The sequence below is a fragment of the Cricetulus griseus genome (genome assembly GCF_003668045.3).
Source record: "Cricetulus griseus strain 17A/GY chromosome 1 unlocalized genomic scaffold, alternate assembly CriGri-PICRH-1.0 chr1_0, whole genome shotgun sequence".
NCBI classification, from domain to species: Eukaryota; Metazoa; Chordata; class Mammalia; order Rodentia; family Cricetidae; genus Cricetulus; species Cricetulus griseus.
Genome location: NW_023276806.1, coordinates 167,753,350 through 167,764,076, shown reverse-complemented (window position 1 = coordinate 167,764,076; position 10,727 = coordinate 167,753,350).

The window sequence follows — 10,727 nt, the reverse complement described above, 5'->3', positions numbered from 1 at the left end:
GACCAGCCCAACTTCGGCCTGGAAGAAGCTGCTGTTTGGAAGCAGGAAAAAAAAAAAAAAACAGAGAATGGGGGGGGGGATGAGAGACATGGGGAGAGAGGAAGAGGCAGAATAGGAGAAGGAGGCAGGGAGGGGAGAGCGGGGAACTCTATTGTGTTTTGTAGCTATTTGCCAACTTCTAAAACCTACCAACCCTACAGGCACGGTAACAACCATGGGATGGGAATTTCACTCGACTTGGAAACCCCCCTTTTCCTGCTTTCCACACCCAACCACACAAGGTGTACACACATAAAAGATTTTAAAGTACCCCCTCCCCCCGCCGTCTCCTGCCAGCCAGCTCCAGTCTGTGAAAAGTAATCTGATCTTGGCAAACAGGAATGAGGGCCAAGAATGCTTTCCCTACCGACTCCCTACACACAAAATAAAAACCCTCCCCTGCTCTGAATGTGTGTATGATTAAGCCAGTGGAGGAGAGCAGCTACTAGGAAATCAAATCCCCTAGTTCTCCATTTAAGAACTTCCCTCAACTGGACTTCTCCTGCACATTCTCAAGCTAGCAATCTCTGCCTTGCTTATGACTCCTCCTGGGTCTCTAGCTGACCCCTGGGAGTTCTGAAATTCAACAGACTGTGAGACCCCTTACTGTACCTCTGGGACCTTGGGAGTGTCATAGGGAAAGTGAGCTGTTTGCCACAGCCTTTAAGGATACAACAGTGGAACTAAAAAGCTGAAAAGAAATTATAGAGATTATGGTCAAAGTGTGGTGTGTGTGTGTGTGTGTGTGTCGCGGAAAAACTGGAACCCATGCCCTGGTATCTAAGACATGCTCAGGGAGCTGCAGGAGGAAAAGTCTGCAGGGGAAAGGTGGTGGAGGATTTTCCCTGGACCTTTCTTCTCGGAATTCATTCCCAACGCCCCCACCAACAATCACTTCCCCAAGCACAAAGTATATCCTACCCACAAGCTTGTGGGATGGTTGTGAGGTGGTGGTTTGTGAGGGGGTGAAGAAGAGGGAGGAAAAAACAATAGACCCTGGGCTTTACCACTTCTTTTTTCAGGTTGATGATGCCTTGAGTCCCAGTAAGAACACAGAGGACCCCAGTTTTCTAGGGAAGTCCTGCCAGATCCCCAGGAACAACAAAGAAGAAATGACTGCAAGGGCTTTTTTATTCTTATAGACACTGTTCCAGATTTCAGATTTCTCAGTGCTCAGATGAACCATTTTTCATTATTTAGTCATAACTTCCTCTATATTATGTATGTTATATATTAAATAAAGTAGTATTTTCTTCATAATCTTATAAAAATTATACATATGCCCCTGAACCATTGTAAAATTTAAAATTGTACTAGACAGTGTTATAATTTAATTGCACTTTACAGCCCCAGAAGAATTGTTTTAGAATATATAATCATGTCTAAGTGCTAGAAAAACATAATAATAAATATGCAAATTGTATGTTTTATTTATCTCTGTATATAAATACATGAGCATATATTGCACTTTTCATTATATATATACATATATATGTATATATATGTATATATATACATATATATATATATATCCCTATTCTATAAAAACCACATAATCTGGGGTATGCTTCTAGTTTCTTCCTTTGTCAACACATAAAGCGATTTAAGTCATTAGGAATGTAAGTTTATATAGTTTCTCTAAGTTATTCTAACTTGTGATTCTTTTTTTTTTCCAACTTTTTTATTTGAATTAGAAACAGGATTGTTTTACATGACAATCCCAGTTCCCTTCTCCCACCCGTCCTCCCCTACCCTCCTCCCACTAAAACTATATCTGTCACATATCTTTTCTGTTCCCCCTGGATGGTGAGGCCTTCCATAGGATGTCATCAGATTGTGTTTCTGTAGCTGTGATGTTTACATATTAATGTAATTATTTTGTCAATTTGAAGAGAATTTTGCATTTGCTATTGTCTCTGTGGATCCTATAATTGTGGTCCTTACTTTTACTAACATTATTTGTAGAAGTATGTATGTACAATATGTTTTTAATAAAGACTTGATGGAGGAAGAGGAAACAGTATTACACCTTTACTAGCATAACCTTTATGCTACTTTCAAGTTATCACAAATGAGTTGCCTTTAACATGTTATTATTTGTCACATAAAATAGCCTATTAATATTCTTCAGGACAAGCTCTTTCATGTGTAAGAGTTAAACACAAAGAGGTTTGTATACATTAAACAAATGTGTTTTTATTTGTCAATTATATGTTAATAGAGCTGGAGCAAAGCACGAAATGTTACCATCCACTAGTTATTAAAAGCTGAAAGACACAAAACATGGATCCAAGTATTAAATAGAAACACAAGAAAGCAACATCTCTAACCTTAATTCTAAAAGACAATAACAAAACTATGCTTTATAATATCTGATTCATGGCTAAGATGTTCTGTAGGAAATTATAAAGGTAACTTTTATTTTGATTTTATAAATGTGTCTGGTTTATAAAATCCTGATGCTCTATTCTGCTAATACAATGGTTGCAGAACGGTATTTCATATGAGTAGTATAAATGGATGTGTAATTTTACCAAAGAACTTAGCTTTGTACAACAATAACCTTCAAAATATTCAACATTGAAGCCAATTTTATTATCAGAAATTTCCCAAGAAAATAAAGTTTCTGAAAAGGGCTAATGCTCACTGACAATAATTTTGCTAAGTAAATGAAATAATGTACAAGAAATTTTGAAAGGTGGTATTAACTTAAGTGCTTCTTTTCCCCAGAATTATCTCAGAATTGTAAATAAGACAAATAATGACTTCTTTTCATTCCAGTGATATAATATAATGCTTGTCTAAAAGCAATTCTTCTTATTTGTGTTTATTAAGATTACCAGAGTATTTGGAGCAATGCGTTATTATTTATTGAGTAGAATAATACTGATGCTACATTATAAGACAAAATAGAAAACCTGTAAACAATGCCTGTTGAGGAGTAATACAAATGATTTTGATGATCCTTTCTTTCTATGAGTACAACCTTGAGCCCGAATAGAAAGTACATGCTTTCTGTGTTATGATTGGAACTGACTTTGGAATCTAGAAGGTGGATTTTCCTGGTAAAAATAAGTCACTAGAGATGACCTTTAAAGGTTATGCCCAGCCCTAGTTTCCCCTCTGTGTTCTGCTCCTGGGTCCCCGTGTTCCTGACACTTTACCTTCTACTCCACCATGATGAATTTAACTTTCTCTGAACCAGAGCCAAAATGAACCTTCACACTCAGAAGTTGTTGTCAGGTACCGGTTCACAGTCATATAGAAATAACTAATATCTTACCTTTCATGTTTATATTGGCATTTGAAAATCAACATAGATGACATTGAACTTAATATTATTACAAAATGAATATTTGCTATAATAGATGAATATTATTCTATCTGTGATTCAATTGGTACCAAAAGGTAAAAAATGTTAAAAACACTCTGACAGAAAAACCCTACTTTGTAAGCTACAAACAAGAAAGATATGTACAAATTGTTGGTACAGTTCATTTTTAAAATATAAGACTAAGCTCTATTGATATTATGAAGTCCTGTTCCCTTGCTGACAAGTAAATTTCAAGACAATTTGAACTGTTCTTTGCATGCACACAGTGGGGTGTAGAGCCTTGGCACATATTCTGAGCCATTTACATCAACACCTCAATTATCATCCTCCTCCAATACATTAGAAAGCTAATCTTTTGAAAATACTTCTCTCTGTACCAGTGTCAAGAGACAGGGAAAAACTGGGAAGACACAAGACAAAGATTCCAAAGCAACAAAAATATAAGGTGAACAACTCCAGAGAGCTAATGTATGACATGGAGGCCACACAAATTAATCATTAAAATCTAGGCTTCTGCTTAATATTTGTTCTTGCCATAAGAAAATAAATGTGTTTCCAAAAATCTTCCCCCAGTACAAATGATGTTATTATTTTCTTAACATGTAAAAGTGGTATATTTGCTAATTCATTTCATTATAGCAAACACTTTATATACATGTCCATCATCTGTTATATACCTTAAATATTCATAACAATTAAAATAAACATGAATTATTTCCATGCTAATTTGCAGCTTAAATCATTTTACTCTCTTATAGAATCAGTTCTGTATCCTGGTACTGTGGTTTGCTATTACTGAGTTTTCCTAACTATGGCATGAATGACTTCTCTATGTGTCATAGAAGTTAAAGTTTCCATGTTCTCACTACATTGAACTCTATGTCACAACTCTGACATTTCCTTTAAGGGACTGTAGATAACCGTTAGTTAGTCAGAGCCTCGGTTTTTCTGCTCTGAAAAATGCAGGAAGAAATAATAATGTTTTCTAAATCCTTTATGAAATGCAACTTTAAGGGGACGTTTTTCTTTAAAAAATATTTTATGTAGATGTTTTATAATCTTTCTACTAGTCATTTCCTCTTCACATTTTAACAATTAAATTGGCTTACTGGTATTTTTTTATCAGAAGAATCTGTGTTGGTATGAGCCAGTTTTCCCTGGGGCCTATGTTAAAAAGAACAGCAGAGCTAAAGTTCTAAGTCTGGTATTACACACAAGTGACTGTGAGCCAATTTGACACCACTTACATGGTAATCTATGAAGAAATAACACACTATATAACTTGTGAAAATCAGTCAGTTCATCTGGCTTTCTGAAAACACTATTCTCAATTAAGGGGAAAAATAATAAAATTTGTAACCTATTGTTTGGACAAGAATGAAAAGATCAGAAATAATTAGAGCCTGTCAGATGGACATTCTAAAAACCAGTGTGTGGATCTTCATACAATCAGGATGTGGCAGATAAAGTGGCATGGGACAAAAGAGCACTGACTACAGAGGAATGACAAAAATCCACCAGGATTTGTGGACAAGTAGTGCAGCTGAATTCTAGAGTCTATACATTACCACTGTGGCTGTTTCCTTCCCAGTGAATGTCTATCATAGGCAGTCCTCTCCTGCATTAAATGTGACCATAGTTACAGAAAGTGTGTCTAAAACATGGAATGGATGTGGCTTTGCCCACAAAACCATTTAAATCCTATGTAAGTGTCAAGGCTTGTGAAATATGCTGAGAGGTTTTCACCAAGGAAGGAATGACATTCTGGAATGCCGTGGGCAAAGGAGAAGAAGCTGAGAGTCCATTTCAGCTAAAAGACCTATGGTGGCCATGTTCTTTTGATTCCCCATAAAAGGCTAGAGAGACACTCCTAAGCTTTGTAGGGCTTATATAGTTGGGGTATATAATTAGTCATCCAGCTTCAATGGGTGTTTCCATTAAAAATAGCTTTTAATTAATTAAACTCGGTGTTTGAATAGCTGACTGGCTGGGTGTAGTCCAGATACTTGTGACCTAAATAAAAGGCCAAATGTTTTCATTAAGTAGCCATGGCTGTTATTAACTTTAATGAGATAAAGTGACAAATCTCTATAAGGCTGGCTACTACTAGACATTGCTCAACCTCAGAGAAAGTTTTGAAAGCTAGGAAATCTGGTACTTTAATAAAAATTGTAAAAGGCATATGTATATGTAAATGCCTCAAAAATACATTTATCCAAATAAGTAATATTTTAATATTATTCTGTGCAATACAAGGTACTTATGTTTTTTGATACCTTGTTTTGTTCAAGGATGATCATTGAGGAAGATAATGTTACAATATAAGATTATCATATGATGTGAATTTAAAGTGGGCCTTTGATTAACTGGATTAAGACTGAAAGTCTAAATAAAATTAGAATTCAAGGTTATTTTTTAATTCATCTAAAAATACTGTAGATATTCTGTGTCCAGGTTTTCACTGTATAAATGAAGACTATGGGACCCAACAATGAGAGAACTTTTTCAACTGTCTGACCTGACCATAACAGAACCAAAACATATTAAGTGAGCCATGCTAGTGTTCAGGTTCTATCTTGAAGTCAACTGACATGCATAAATAAACAAACAAAGCTAAAGTCTGTAGACTGAAAAAGATAGAATTTATCCATATAAGGATTCGTGTTTCTTCTATGAATTCTGAATACAGAAGGAAATAAATTAATTTATAAATTTCTCATAATTTTAGAGTTAGAAGACTACTCTCTTGAAATATTCATTTTAAATGAAAACATCAGGAAATGATGAGGCACTAGAACTATTTTTGCAAAACAAATATGTTCTGTAGAGAGATATTAATATTGAACTATTCAAATTCTAATGTGTAAGTCTAATAAGATACATAACTCTTTTTAAATGAATGAGGGATTGCTATCCAAAGAAATAGGTTTCCAGCTATTATTTTGGTAGGACTATTTTTCTTTGCAATGTTAGGGATAAAATTTAGGGTCTTATGCATATTAGGCAAGCTCTGTACCACCAGCTTACAGTCTGAACCTTCTGTTCTGTTTGCTAGATATAATTTCAGTATCTGTTACCCAGAGACTCAATATCATAGTGCAGGACAGCCTCAAATTTGCAGGCCCAGAACTCATAGTCTTCCTGCCTTAGCTTATGAGTTCTGAGATTAATATATGCACTACCATTCCCGGCACAATGTTTCTTTACCTAGTACACAATGACTGGTATTTGTAGCAGAAAAATAATAGCAGGGTACTGCATCAGATTCAGGAAGAAAATCAGAACTGATTTTCCACAGCACAAGGAATAAAATTTTGCAGTGTTGAATTAAGACCACTTTCATAAAGAATTTTATAAAATAGTTTCCAACCTACTCTACAGAATCGAAGTATCAATTAATGAACAGAAACCCATCAGTGGTATATGTGATTAAATATGTAGGTGATAGCATTTATATAATAGCACTGGCATTGAAAATGCCAGTCACTGATATCTGTAGACCAGAGAAAAGATTCAAACTTGTTTCAATTTAGAGTATTTGAAAGCCTTACAGGAGATTACCATCTGTCGCATTTAAACCCTTGAGTTTGCTGCAAATTTTAACTGAAAAATAAAGCCTTAGATCTCATTTATTTATTTTATTTTGAAAAGCATTATGTAAGTTGGAATATAAAGTAGGATATGCTTGAATTTGAAGAAATGTGCAAAGGAAAGTGCTAATGTTTTTAATAGAAATGGTTGTAGCAACCATTAAAAGTGGTTAACATATTAGTACTAAGATGATGCAAACAGAATCATAATTTGGTTGGTGACAATTGTTCCTCCCCATTTATGTTTGCCTTGTGTTTAATAGACATAAAGCCGTGAAACTGATTTGTTCTCTGACAAAATAAATGCTTATCATACATGCATATTATGAAAGTACTAAGTTAAAGTCTCTTGTTCAGAGAAAAAGGCTTTAATTCCACATTACAAAATTGTGAGTCAAATGGGGGATTAAATAAAAGATCATTCCTTGAGTTGCACTCTCTTAGTAAAGTATATTTGTGATAAGGAAAAGGGAAAGAAATAAACTTTTTGAGATTGGAGGAAAGTTATGCAACTGAGGAGTGCTATTATATAAATGCTATCACCTACATATTTAATCACATATACCACTGATGGGTTTTTGTTCATTAATTGATACTTCGATATGTAGAGTAGGTTGGAAACTATTTTATAAAATTCTTTATGAAAGTGGTCTTAATTCAACACTGCAAAATTTTATTCCTTGTGCTGTGGAAACATACTAGTCTTGTGTCTATCAAAGCCCTAACAATACTTATTATGGACAGGATCATACCTCAGTATGAAACCATATTCAGAAAACTTAATCCCCAACATGATTTTTGGAGACAAAACAATTAATTAAGTAGTTAAGGTTAAAGGAATCACAAGGATGGACCTTCAAGCCAGTAAGGGTTGTGTTCCTATAGAAGTAGAAAGAAATTTCCAATTTCTCTCACCATTTAAGACTCAGATGAAAGTTTGTATGTCCTGAATGCAAAGCAGTAACATGTATATTATATATGTAATAAAACCTAGGAAGAAAGTCATAATGGGAAACTGGAATTTTAGGTACTGTGGTTATGAAGTACTAGCTTCAAAAATGGTATGAATGTAAATTTTGGTTGGTTTAGACACCCTGTGCATGTCTTATGATGGATCAGATTCATATTCTCATCAAACACCAATAACCTTGGACTGCAATCTCTTGTAGAGCACTATATAACCCTTATTCACTAAGAAAATAAAACGGTGAGTTATCTTCTATTCCATTTGTGCTCTGGAATTAAAATTGATGAGTTGGCATCTAAATCTAGAATCCTCCTAAGAGTGCAGACCCCAAGTCTATACCTTCCCTTTGTGTCTCAATATCACTATTTTTTCCAGTAAGTAAAATTGCCCTACCAGATCAATAGGATTCCAGAGTTTTTAATATTAATTAAACACAACCATAAGTCAAACCAAACTTTTTACTGTTGTTACTATGGCTCAATGAAAAACTGCCGGCATATAGGTAAGGATAGAATCAGGAAACCTTAATATGTAGAGTATGCACCTTTGTGAGTTCATATTGATGATACATATATTATATATTATACATATATACATGAGCACTAAGTTTTGTGTAGTTGTAGGGGTCTGAGATTGGGACAGCAGTGATCACACACACACACACACACACACACACACACACACACACACACATATATATGTATATATTTGAATACTTACTTTTTGATTCTAAACCCATAAAACAATGAAACTAGGGCAGGTTAACAAATCTATAACTTCACCTGGTGGTGGTAGAGTATGCTCTGTCTAGATAAAGAGGAGAGTAAAGAAGAATACCAGGTTCCTGATAATAGAATTATTTAATAACCTTATCAATAGATTTATATTTAAAACATTGGGGCCATATTGCACAAAGGACCCAGTGGGTTAGGTTTCAATGTAGAGACAAAGTTTCATTGCACATACTAGTTGTAAAAATTAGATGTAAAGTAATGGTCACAAGTTTGAAAACAAGATTACTGCAGGGAATAAAGGTGCTTAATGTTTGGTCATTAAAAGAAAATACTGATTCATTCATGTTCATATATAGAATAGGTGGAGTTGATTGCCCTGTTTCTGAGTACAGAGTAGTTCCCAGTGACATTTCTAATAGATAAAGTAAGTTAGGCTTGGAGACTTGTTCATGAGTAGAGACCAAAGTAGATAGATAGATAGATAGATAGATAGATAGATAGATAGATAGATAGATAGATAGATAGATATAGGTAGATGATATATACATAGATACATATATAGATACATAGAAGATAGATAGATGATAAATAGATAGGTAGAAATAGTATATCACTTTCAGCATTAGGTAAAGAAAGACTGCAGTTTCTGTCTTGTTCTAGGAGTCAGATTGCTTCCACCCTCTGCCCATACAATCTCCCCTTCAAAACTAATTTAAAAGAAAAAACAAATTTTGAAATTTTCATGCCTACAAAGTTGTCATCATTTGTCATGTGCACAGAGTCAAAATCTGCTGCCAGAATAAGCCATTCCTTGGCCCAAACATAGTTTCATAATTAAGTCATGAATCAAAAAGCCCGGTGCCAAATATAAGACATTTCTGTAGGAGACATTGGTCAGAGAAGTGTCAGAGGTCCCCGCAAACCACAGACTCTTACCATTCCTCTTAGTTATTTGCCAAGATTAGTTAATAAGTCCAAACACCACATATCTTGGATTCAAGAAGTAGTGAAATTAAGATGAAAATGGGCTACAATATCCTTCCATGTTGGTGGGTATCATGGTGATAGACATTGCTATACAAGCAGCTGAGGGTACAGACGTTGTTATTCCACCCCAGCTGTGAAATCTGTGAGCTATAATATGAGCTCTTTATGTAATAGTGGTAGGAGTGTTATTGGGAGTTAAGTAACTACAGTTGAAATTGCTCTACAAGAGAGAATTCTTGTCAAGGAGACATTTCAAGGATAAATTCTCTCTCTCTCTCTCTCTCTCTCTCTCTCTCTCTCTCTCTCTCTCTCTCTCTCTCTCTCTCTCTCTCTCCAGTTTTTTTTATTTTCAAGACAGGGTTTCTCTGTGGAGCATCCCTGGCTGTGCTGGAACTCTATTTGTAGACCAGGCTGGCCTGGAACTGACAGAGATCCACCTATTTCAGTCTCCCAAATGCTGGGATTAAAGGCATGCTCCGCTATGGCCCTGTGAAAATTTATTTTATAATGTATTTTTTCACTTGTTTGTTTGGATTTGAGTTGTCCTTACATGAATACTGGCTTTTACTTTTGTCTAGTATCTATAAGTGTCATTTTGGAGGAGACTAGTTATCAGGGTGATGGTGTTCTCACAAACTGAGTTTAGAAATAATTTTTTGCCTCATTTCTTCCTTAAATATTTTTAGAATTATTCAGTGCAGCCACCATGCTTTGGGATTCTCTTCAATGGGAATCTTTTTACTATTATTACTATTGATTTATTCTTTCTGCTCATTATTGGTCTGAGTACCTGTCTTACTTTTCATGATCTATTCTCCAAAGGTAGTATACATGTTGGGAATTACTTATTTCTTCTACATTATCCAATTTGCTGATACATCTACAAACTATTTTCTTACTACCTTTGCAAATGTTTTCTTTGATCCTTGTTTTTGTAGTCTCTTGTTATTTCTTTTCTGTTTTTTCTTCATTGTATTATTTAGGTTACTTTGTTCTCTTTTGTTTTATGACATTTTATGGTATAAAGCTGGTTTGAAATTTTTATATCCTTTGAAACAGTGAGTGACCCTTTATTC